General features: G+C 37.9%; 1 protein-coding gene across 3 annotated transcripts in view; it reads left to right on the forward strand.

Moving 5' to 3' along the window:
* LOC108233887 (seizure protein 6 homolog) overlaps positions 1-12,787 on the forward strand; it is a 115,679-nt gene that overhangs the window by 36,393 nt on the left and 66,499 nt on the right. The window lies entirely within an intron of this gene.

Consider the following 12,787-nt stretch of genomic DNA (forward strand, 5'->3'; position numbering starts at 1 on the left):
TGCTTGAAACTCACCTGTCAGAAATCGTGCAAAGTTGGCCCTCAAAGTTTCACTGACATTACCTTGAAGAATTCAAAACGGGGCCATTTTAGATATTTTCTCTTTCTAGAATAAGTAAACAACTGAGGGCAACATGATGGTTTAAAATGCAGATGCCTGATTGTTTATTTGTTCATCAAGGGTGCGAGTGCATGAACACCAAAGCACCCTTTTTACTATTCAAATTATTTCTCCACTTACATCACAGCCCTCTGTGGAGATCTATGTCCCAGGTATATGTCACAGTAGAAACATTACAAGTTAAAATTTGGACGTTACATGACTGAACTACCATTTTGGTATATTTAACAGTTTTTACAGTTTAATTTTTATGGCTTTGGGAGATTTAACCTCAGAATGTTGAACTTAGATTGTGACAATGTCACACACTAACTTTAAAGCTGTTTAAATAGCTTAAAGCTTAGGCAAACTCTTCTTAGTTTCACTGTTCCCACACTTTTTTATGCTGTTTACACACCAAAATGCAGACATTTTCTGTCAACTTTTACCCAGTGTGTCTCTCCCTGCAATGGGACTTACAGTTTTCTCTTGGTTTGTTACTTGTATTGGTTTCTGATTCGTGGTTTATGTGTATTTCAGACTTGTTCAGGTGTCTCCACCCGCTTTTCTGATCTCTAATTGGTAGTCAGTTTCACACAGCTTTGTTCCATCAGCTCACCTGCCTCTACTCACTAATCACCCAACCCAGTCTACACACTGTAAGCTCCTTAGTTTCTCTTAGTCTTGACCAGACTCTTGTTGGTACTTCATATTTTGTTACTGAGTTATTTTCATTTAAGACCTTTGGATTCATCCTGCCTACTTGCAGTGTATACTTCCCTGCATTTTGGGTTCAGTTTCCTCACCGCATGTGACAAAATCCTATCAGAGGGCAGAGAGTGCTCATCCAAACTCCCACTGACTTCCGTTGTATCTGTGCTCAGAATTTATTTTTTTGAAACTGGAGGTGAAGGGTCATTTAAACATGTTTTATTTCCTGCATAAAACTCTCTAGATGCATAAAAACTGATGTATGATAACCAAACACATTTACCACTTACAGTTCAAGAATGTTTTTTCAGCAGGACATCTAGGTTTTGTTCAGTGACTACTTTGTATCCCAAGAAAGTTGATGTCTGTTGGGACTTCAGGGAGTGGCCACCGTGGCACCATCTAAATTTTATTTCAAAATTTTTAGTTTTACTTTCTTTCAAATGTTAGACACTAGAAATACCAGCTGAAAAACGCTCTCGAGGCAAACTACTATGCACATTTCCAGTAAAGCTGGATTCCCCTTTTCTGATAAAGCTTCCAAGATTTTGAAGGGGTTTAGATAGGGGCTTTATTTTCTACTTTGTTACATATCCCTCAGCCTTGTTCTACTTTGAAAACAGCCTCCCACTCCGATTAACCATCTATTGTACTCCTGACCAGATTTTGTTGAGGACTCCACTGATAAAGGCCCATTTCATTTGCTTCCCCTAACATCCACTTGAAAAGTTCAAATCATTTTATGAGCAAATCTTTGACATGTTTTAGTATCATGAATTTCAAGCCCTTGCAATTTCCACTATCTCCCCCTGCACTCACATACACACACACACACACTGATACAGCACCTGAATTTAACATGCATTATATTCCACAGAAAAAAAGCTTGGATGAGCGCTCACAGAAAGGAGGAGACCTTAACTACACCGCAGACATTTATGTAGATATTTAAATCACCCTTTAAAATAAGGCTCAGGAACAAATGTAAGACTAATTGCCTAATATACAGCTAAAATTCATGAAAAATGTAATGAGTGGTTTCATGGCTAATTAAAAAGGTGTTGAAGGGGTTTAGATGCTCATGATAAGGGCTGTCTTATAATCCAGTCACGATATGACTCCTTCATTAGAAACCTTGTGCAGTCATGTGTCCTGTTTTATTTTAGACATAATTACATATTAGCAGGTGGTTATTTTGGGTTTAAAACACCCTTTTTAAATACTTTTTCCATCCTTTCTTAAATTTTGATTGCAAATCTTTGCACTTAGCCCTCTTTGTAACTCAAATATCACATTTCAGTGAATTAGAATACTGGAAAACATAAAGGAAAAACAATAGCACCATTAACAGAGTAACATAAAACCACATGCTGAATTATTGCTTTAGTTAGAACTTTGCTGATAATTGTTATAATCTTCTTTTGTTTAGACAAAAAGCATGGTAATTACTAAATCTATTAAAGGCCACCTCCTTCCATGCCAGAGTTTTAAATTATAAACATCTTACTCAGACAGAATTGCAGCTGTTTTGGTCAAACCTTGTAAATGATAATAAGCATCATCTTAAGCGATGCTGTGTGATCTTTCAAGATGTGTTAGAACTCAGGGTATGTGCTGAGGATGACTAAGATGAGGAGATGTACATGCAATGATTACTTTCTGAGAGTTTTATTAAAATCTTTCCACTGGTTCTTGAGATATTTTACTGACTCCACTGACAAATGAACACACACATATATGCAGACATGAGCAAAAACATTATCGCCTCTAACCATCGTCGGCTATAGTTACTAAAACTACAACTAAAACCAGTCTGAACATTATAGGTTTGAGTTTCTTTCTCTCTCTCTCGCTCTCCTTCACACACACACACACACACACACACACATATTTGTTTTAAATGTATATATATGCTTCAGATTGTTCAGTTAAAACACATTTTGAAATATTGGTTCTCTTGTGAATCCATACTGCGGTTTCCCAGCAACACCTTCTAAATTAAAATGCCTATTGTAACTTTTAATCAACATTTGATCTGCTTAATTCAGAGAGAAATATTACTTTGTTAGTTGATTTCACAAAGACTATGTGCATTAATGAACACTGGATCTATGTAAATGCACCAGAATTATCCAAATGGTTATTTTCCATCTGTAGTCCTGGATTGATAAAGTAGGCTGCACAGTTTTAAGTTTATTTTCACATAACACTTAGATTTCTGTAAAAAGGCAGGTTTTTCTAATCCGTACAACAATTTAAAGAAAATAACCTCTTAAGGCCAGAAGCTGGAGCATTATGGTCATTATGCAACTTGAAAATCTTTTAATAAACAGGAAAAATACAACAAAACACATCTAATTATGTCAAGATCTAATGTATAGACATTACACGAAGGCCAGCTCTTGTTATTTTCCTATACCATTTGTAAGTCCCTCTCCTCTATTTTACATTTTATTACTTTGTCTGCATTGAGCCGCTGTAGAAGCCTAATTTCATATCGAGCCCTTTCACCTCAGTTAGGGCCTCATCCAGACCTTTCCCATATATTTCCCACATGTGAGCTGTGTGGTGGAGCTCAGCAGTGATGAAGGCTGACATTTGTGATAAATGCAGTGACCATAAACTGTCAAATCATAGCAGAACCTGCCTCCTGGCCGCTCCCATAGTTACGCTCGGCACCCTTTCCCCCTCCTCCCTCATCTGTGTTACTCCCCTTCAGCCCTGCTGCATGGCTGCCGTGTTGGACATACTTGGTCAGAGATCACTTTGACAGGAGCTAAAAGTGAGTCACGGAGTGGCCGAAGGCATTAGCAGCCAATGTTGCTCATCATTAAAAATCTCTTCACCTCACTCCCTGTGACCTCGTTTGAAGTGGTCTGAGCTCCGGACATCTTTTTTTAGGACGTATGAGGGTGAAAGAGATAAACATGTAAAATGATCTGGCGGAGAAGTGGATGTTACTAACCATCTGCTGGTGCTCTGCTATTTTCTTCATCTCTTATTCATACACTCCCTTTATCTGGCGCTGATGAGTTGTCACTCTCCCCCACTCTTTTGTCCTTTTAAAAAATACATTGAATTATTCTCTCTGCTTCATGCATGATACTGCTACTGTCAGTCCGGATCACTTTGAAAACCAGATAAGAGAGAGATTTTTGGGTCATGTTTGTGAAACCTGCCAGAAGATAAGCATTGATGGTTTTAGTGATTTTTTTTTTCTTTGTTATATGGACATGGAAGTGTGAAGTCACCCTTTTTTTCTTTAATCTTTTTTCTAAATTTTTTTTCCCAGAAAGTCCCATTCTCCTGTAAAATTCTCCCAAGCTTTACAGTTTGAAATAATTAGAAAATACTAGAATGGCAACACTCCACTGTAGTGCTAAATAACAGAAGCAAGCAAACATCAGAACATAATGAGCAGCGAACATCAAGCAGTAAATCTGAAACAAGTTGTTCTTCTCTGCACTCGGTGGATGGATTCATGGCTTTAAACAGAACCAAAGCAGACCAAGGCAGCTCATGAAAGATCACGACAATAAACATCTTTACAGCAAAGTCAGACCCTGATGATATGATGCAATTTACAGCGGACAGGTTTTATGACAATAGCCCAGCATGGATGATGAGAGGGGGGTTCAGATGGTGAAAGTAGGGCTTGTTTTTGTGTGTTTATGCTAACGAGAATGCTAAAATAAAGAGGTGCTCAGCTCCTGCACAGACACAGAACAAACATCTGCAGATGTGAGCGGCGGCTTTGATGTGTGGCTCATGCATGTGTGATATCACAAGAGTTTGTGCTGGCGTGGGTGTGGTGACCACCTGCTGTCTTTAAAGACCTTGAGGAGCTGCACTAGATTGTCAAGAGGGTTCAAAGAGGAGCATACAAAAACGACATGAAAGGGCCAAATGAGAGAAGATCTCCCTCATAGTTAGCGCTGCGCACATTGTGTTGCCTACCAATTAACGCCCCTCCAGATTCTCTTAGTTTGCTGTGCTTTAGATAGCATCCAATCACTGTGCCTTAAAACCAAATACTGTGCTACAATACCATATGCATGATGCTGATTACTGTGAACCAAGATTGAGAATGTAGCTAATTTAAGATAAAATGATTGACAGTGTTGACACTCTGCAGGCAATCCTATTATGTATCTTCGAGAAAAGCTTCAGGGTAATTCAGTGGCTTTTCCTATTCTGAAGATGAGGCAGATTTATCACAAGATGCACCACAGTCCTTAAATGATGAGGGAATGACTTGGAACCATGTAAGCGTTTCTGTATTTTGCATGAATGTGATCACAAAATAAAAAGACTTTTAGACCAAATTAAATAACCGAGACAATAAATTCAGGTTTCTCTCAGGTCTAAAGGCAGTGCATTCCACTTCATTGGAGCATAAATACAGGGAGCAACTTCCCCTGATTTGGAAATGGTAGGAGGTATAGCTAAGTTAATATGGTCTAGTGTGTAACTGGTTAACATGCAACCGTCTCTTACATACTGAAGTGCAAAGCCATTTAATGCTTTATATACAAGTTGCAAGATTTTATAATTAACTCTTTTTCGTTTTCTATAGAGAGCCAGTGCAGTGATCTTAAAACAGGTATAATGTGTTACATTTTCCTAGTACCCCTGAGACCAGGGTTTTGAGTCATCTGCAATGTGTGAAGGGAACAATTTGGGAGGCCCGTAAAAAGGTCATTACAGTGGTCCTGCCTACTTGTTATAAATGCAAGAATTTATTTTTGAAAGTCAGACTTTGATACAAAATCTTTAAGTTTCAAAATGTTTCTCAAATGCCAAAAGGCCATTGTGCTAAACAGATTTACAGTATATGACCTTCAAATTATAGATCATTGTCTATTGTTATACCAGATTTTGTGCTTTATGTTTGCTGCATTGCTGCAACTCTCTGTCTCTGAGTCTTTGGAGCAAATCGGAGTATTTCTGTTTTATCTTTGTCTAGTTGCAAAAGGTTGTGATCTCCATACGTTATTAACATATATACATGAGTAAGGAAATTTAAAAGATCTGTGTCATCAGAAGATATCCAATATAAAACTATAAATTATCTGCATAATTTTAATAGACTATATTATGGTTCTAAATGGTTTGTACAAGAGGAAGCATATAAAGATTAAATAATAATGGACCAAGAATTAAACATTGAGGTACACCACACCCAACACCCACTTTGAATTAAAATAATCAATAAACAATCAATCAATGAACAATCTGTCAGGACATTAAATAGTGGAGTCTAAAGACTAGACACAATTTACTATTAGTTTATTTATTACTGGTATACAATACCAGTGGAAGAATGGTTTAGAATGCACTTCTTTTATGAAAAACTTGTTAAGTTGATTGGTTTTGTTTAACACAATCCACTTGACTTGATTAAATTATTTGAGCACAGTTTTTTAATTCAGATATATGTGTGTCAACATAAATATTATATTTATGTAAAACCTTTACAGCTACCCTTTTCTGTTTGGCATAATCTATCTGTTGGGCAAATTTATCAAGTAGCTACCCTGTAGATTACAAGGTATTCACAAACTATGATTAAACTATGCCCTGAAAAAATGCAATTACAAATGCAAGCAAAATTCAAAGCAAATGTTTGTATTAAGTGTTTTTTTACTGAAAATGTAATACACTTTAAAGCTTCCAGACAAAGTCTGTGAGCTATTTAGAGTAAAGCAACACACAATGTGCTCTTTCGTCATTGTCGCTGCTGAAGGTGTAACTGCCACCCCCACATGTCGATAAACATGTCATTTCAAACTGAACTCTGGGACCTGCATTATTAAAACACTCTTATTGTTCCAACAAGGCCAATTAACCAGGGCTGAAACCCTCAGGGCCTCGGAGAAAAGTCAACCTCTATTGGTGATGTGTTCTTACATGAATAACATTTATCAGGAGACTTTTCTATTTTGGTTTAAAGGAGGAGGAACTCAGCAGGAAGACACAAAATGTCGTGTCATTTTCAAAACCAATAAAGACTCTGAAACAACTGAACACTGACAATTCATACAGAAAGTTATGCTATATATACGAACGATTTTAAATCATGTTTTGGTGGTTTAAGGATGTTCATTTTATTCAGAAAATGCTGAGTAAGGTTTTTACACTGAAAGGATTTTCAGACATCTAAAATGCAAGTAAAGGTTGAAAAGAAGCCCGCCACTGTAAAGAATAAGACCTACTGAATGGTGTCAAGTGTAAAATTGTATGTGAAGGTGGTCAGCACGAATAGCGTATTGTGTGTTTTCACCTGCAGGGAATTATAATTAATAAAACTGAATTAATGATGCAGCCGCCCACACGACGGTTTAGCTGCAGGAGACAGGGCGAGGATAAAAGACCCTCCTGATGAAAGCATTATTGTTGCTGAAACAGAAACAGACAAACCATTAAAAAATGCATATTAACAGAGATATAACAAGACTGAATGACTGGGCACTAGAAATTTATTTCTGGCCCTTAACTCCATTCAAGCTAAACCTTTAATTTTCTCAGCTTTTTTATTTATTTATTTATTTTCCTTCCCTTACCATGCTCTTCCACACAGATTTGCTCTTGCACAACGTGTGTTTGTAGATCCTCTTAGGGTAGCCAGGCTTGAAATCCAATTTTAGTGAAGTTATGAAGCACAGAGGGGAAAAAAAATGTTATGAAAAGTTTACAAACAGTGATGATTCTTTTCATTATGCACAAACCAATTGAAGCTAGCTTCTAAACTTTAGTGACTTGATAGATTTTTTGTTATTGTACTCATAATATGACTAATGCTAGTGTAAGTTTAGCTTAAATAATATCTGCTTGCTCGTCTTCTCTGTTTTTATCATCTGCCAAACCTTCAGCTTTATTGGTTCCCTCCTGTTGACCAGTTACCTTGTGTAGTACTAAGGGATAATCGAGTCATGTTTGAAGGTGATGTTTTGTTAATAGTTATCTATAGTTTGTACTTTATTACCTATGACATCAGTCATAGAGCACGGAGTGTGGAGAAAAGGGCAGGAGTCTTTAACAACATTTGTATTAATTCTTTTGAATCCATCATCAAGAATTGGAAGGAATATGGGACATGTGTAAATCTACCAAGGGCAGGTCACCCTCACAAACTGAGTGACTATACAAGAAGGAGAACAGTGAGAGAGACTACCAACACCTGTGAGCTCTCCAAAGAAGGTCCAAGCTTCAGCAGGTGAAATTGGAGAGACTGAGCTACAACAACGGTTACCTGGGTTCTTCACCAGTCTGAGCTTTATGGGAGAGTGGCAAAGAGAAAGCCACTTTTGAAGAAATGTCAGAATAAATGTTGACTACAATTTGACAAATGAAATGTGAAAGATTTCATGATCAAGTGGTTCTTGGCAGCTGGCCCAAGTCAAGATTTATGACTCTGGTTAACTATTTGATTTGATTTGTTCAAAATGACCAGACTATCCCTTTAATGTGTTTGTGCAAGAAGGTCTTTTTGTTTTGTGAAAAGTTTAAAATTGATTGAACATTTGGAGCCTGTCAGTTAAACATGAGAGTTCAGTAACAGTTTATTAAAGCGATTTCCTACAAGAGGCTATGATTTGCAGTCATCTAAAGCTGCCATCAGAAGAGCCATTATGGAGAAGGGCTTTGCTAATGTTAAGTGGTTGACTGCTCAAATAAAACATAAGTGTTGAGCTAATTTGAATGTGATTCAATAACTGCTTATTTTAAACAAAATGTGGACTGTTGCGTGTTAGCTGTTGGTTTGTTTTTGGGTCAGAGAAGCTCTATTCTGTACATGTGCTTGTCTTTAAACCTCTCCATTTTTGCAATGTAACCAGGTCCTTACAACTAAATCTAAAGTATCTGTGAAACCACACAATTCACCAAGAAAAAAACATGACAAAATGCCCAAACCTTTAAGTAGAAGTAATAATCTGTGACCTTTTTCTTCTTTGTGTTTTTCGTTCTGCCTCTACCTCACAGCTTAGCAGATTCACCATTATCTCCTATTGTTATCAGTGGCAATTTCATGTTTTGTTTTGACTGCTTGGACCTTATCTCCCTTTAACCTTTCGCCATGTGGTTAAAAACACAGTGGTGATACAGTATATGTGGGTGCGTGGGAGGATTTGAAGAAAAATTGCCCTAATCTCAAATTATCACAATGGTTGGTGAATAGAGTTGTTCTGCCTGGATTTTAGCTCCAGAAGGGAGCAAATGTTGGCCTCCAAGTGCTTTTTTTAGAACACCAATAAATGGATCCAAACTTTATTTGTGCTTTTTGTTGCATTCTGCATGTGTCAATATTAGGCAAAGCCAAGAGAATAGCATGAAGCTGCACTAATAAAACCTTATTGTGTAACTGGAGCAACATTACGTCACTCCGTTCTCTGACAAATGGGTGAAAACAAGTGGTGTAAAACTATTTATGACAAACTGGAAATAGGCGTCGAGTCTAGGACATCCTGTGGTGCATTGTACCCAGTGGAAATTTTTAAAAAGATATACCAATTTGTATTTTTGTTTGCTTCTTTGAACAAAAAGGGTCAATAAAAGATTTGTGACTTAGGGCAGCACAGAGTGGTTTTAAATAGCAAACTATTGGAGGCAGACAATGGAGTAATTGTTTGTGACTGTGTTGTGTGTTTGTCAGTCTGATAAAAACTTTGGCATGTAAGGCAGTGAGCGATATGCATTCGTATAATCTGATTTAATTAGACGCCTTCTGGTATGATCTCGGTATGATCTCTGAATGGAGACCTCTGATCTCGGCATGGAGAGTTGAAATCAACCCACAGCCTTTGTGCTGTCAAGGGAAATAGTAAGAGTCATATTCGTCGACATGTGAAAAGGTAAGCCGGATTTGCAGGTTAAAGATGTTAATGTAGTGGTGACATACAGTCTGTGTGATCAGCCAGCTGTGGGATTTCAAAAACCTACGCAACGAACAGATTCACTGACAAGAAGATCGATGATGACGCACAGCTACTTTGCATTTAATTAAAAAAACAGTTAACTACAAAGAGGATTGCTAAATTGAGTTAATTCGTCATGTGTTGAAAATGGTACGAGGGAGACGTCCGTCACACATTCACTTTAATTTGTAGTGCTTCGCATCAGCGCAGCTGAGGTCCACTCCACGCCTCTTTTGGTTCTGCGATGCTTGCTTCATTTCTGAAAGCTGGATGTGCTTGGCTTGATTAGTGATTTGTGAGCGGCCAGAGGCAGCTTCAAGATGGACTGGTCTTTGCAGCCGTTTCGCTAAACTAATAAAAAAGAACGTGAGAAGTGTTAGGAATACATTATCCTGGAGATTCACTATATGTTTGCATGTGACACATCAGGCCACTGGACGGGGTCGTTTATCAAACACGATGAACCTCAGTCCATGTTTATAAATGTTTTTCTACATAATGCTGGTGATTATTCATCAACAGTAACATTACATATATGCTTACCTGACAGGTTTTGACATTTGGACACTTATAAGCTTCAAAATATTGCTGTATAGTCTTATTTAACTTTTTTTTTTCTTAGCAAACACCCCAAGCACCTAAAAGGAAATACTTTATCAGCTGCAATGGTTGGGTTGGTAAGTGTTAAGGATTTTGTTTTATATAGATGTGACAGATCTAGACAGCTGTGAGTTTTGGGTTATTTCTGCTGGACATTACCAAGCCTTTAACACAGTCGTTTTTATTTACAACCATTGTGCAAAGCGTGCTGCATGAAATCAGAGTGGTTCTTCCTACATTTACGTTTCACTAACAGGTTAGTTCAGTAATACCGATAAAACAGAACAGAAATCCCCATCCATTTTTATTTTAAAACAGCACAAAATGCATAATTATGCATGCAAAAACACCTGGGATGCAATTTTTAGCCTAGAACCTCTTGCTTGAGCTCTAAAGGGCCGTGTTTCTATCAGCCCTCTGCAGGAGGCAGCGCCATCCATCACTGTCAGAGTTAATATTGTTTCCCCTCACCTCCCCATCGTCAGCTTGTGTTTTGCTTTACAGCGTTTATGTTTGGAGACTTGTGTACTCACAGGCTCTCACCTGGCTTTGCTCTCTGCCATCCCTCTGCCAAAACCCATAAAAGTAATTTCAACATCACATGCGGCCTCTTGATGCGGCTCCGGCATTGCAGCGCTCCAATCACGGTCTCTATAGCACATTGTAGCGTTTTGAATAATTAGTCTTTGAAGTTGAAATTGGTGAGATTTGCTGATTAGTAGCGATCCTAACGTAAGTTCTGTGAAAAGACCACACTGGAGTGGACAGGAGAAGCGAAGGCTTTTAAAAAGTCCAAACTGACATGTAAAAGAACTAATGTGAAAAACATTGTCGTCACTCAGCTAATAATTATATGTCATTGTGCCTTTTGTTTTGTCTCCAGGGTCAGATGTGGGTTTCTAAAATGGCTCTCAATTTTAGAAGAAGAGAAAAAAATAATAATATCACCCTCCATGAATGATAACCTAATTGCATGGGATTCTATCTGAATCGCTTTCTTTCCTTCAAAGAGATTCAGCCATTACAGTATGTGTCAAAACATTCATCAATTTCAAACACTGTGTCCATGCACTCTGTGGCTTCTCTCTTTTTTCCCTCAATCCTGTGACCAATTATAGTTTATTTCGCTTGCCTGCTTCAGTGCACACAAAATACTCACGCTGCCCTGAATCTAACAGTGCAAAAACAGTCATTTCAGTTCTAAACTCTGTCAATCTTATTTTTTCCCCCTTTCATCCAGCAGCAAATTGTCGAAGGTCAAGAATAACGCTTGAATATGTTCACTCTTATTTCTTTCTGAGTTTTCAGCATCATGAGACATTTCTCTCTCATTCAAGTACACACCAAACTAAGGTTTTAACAACAGACGCTGATAGAAAGGGAACGGGAATCTTTTTATTTTGTGGAAGAAAGGTTTACAGCTGATTCTGTTGGTCCGCACTGTGTGTCTGGCAGCCTTGCAGCCGTATCAGAAATCACAGATGAAATATAATATTCAAGTCATGACTCCCTAACAAGCTGATCATGGCAGCAAGTGGAAATGTGCAGCACTGGCCTGAAGCAAAAGATCAGAACACTACGAGCACAATTGGAGACATGGCGCCAAACGCTCCGGCTGTTTTTCAGAGAAAAGTGCTATAAAGTGGCGTCTTTATTATTGTCCTGAAACATGACTCAGCAGGACTTTTTTAATGGCTTGCTTTGACACTTGTGGGTTTTCACTGCTGCTGAGTAAATAGACTTTTTTTAATGTAAAAATGACTGTGGGTTGATATACAAGGAAACTATGGTAGCAGCAGTAAAGCTGGTTTTGTCAGTGTGCTGTCCTGGTGTGTGTACTGTGTGTGTGGGTGTACAGAAAGCTTTATATGACACTCAGTGGCAAACAATAGAACAGCTGGTCAGGAAAGAAAGAAGGTATGAGGATTGTTGTTCTGGACTTGACAAGGCACAAACACAACATCAATTTCACAGCAAGGATGCTTAAAGGGATAGTTCAAATGTTTTGAAGTGGGGCTCTGTGGAAAGGTTTTGAACAATTATTATGTTACCTGTTTTAGATAGCTATTATAATGACCTCAACTTGAAAAAATAGATTTTAACAGGCCAATTTCAAGGCAGACATTTTGGCATGAAAAAGTAGGAAAAACACAAGTATGTTTCACTTCTGCAGCTCAGGATGCTGGTTATTTAACAAAAATGCTAACAACATTTTTATAAATAAAAGCCAGTCCTCCAACAAAACTGTGCCCGTCTTACTCTTTTAAATCAAAATTTCTGGCCTGAATGGGCCTTTTTTGATTGGATGACAAACTAACAAATAGTCCAAGTGGGGCCAAAATCAAAGTACATTGCTTCTCTCTTAGAAAACCTCCAGTCTAAAATGTTTTCTTGCACTTTCAGCCAATGCTTTTTTATGTTTTTTACATTATCTATACCACTTTACGTGTCTATTTCAGCAG

This window comes from Kryptolebias marmoratus, linkage group LG13, assembly GCF_001649575.2.
Source record: "Kryptolebias marmoratus isolate JLee-2015 linkage group LG13, ASM164957v2, whole genome shotgun sequence".
NCBI classification, from domain to species: domain Eukaryota; kingdom Metazoa; phylum Chordata; class Actinopteri; order Cyprinodontiformes; family Rivulidae; genus Kryptolebias; species Kryptolebias marmoratus.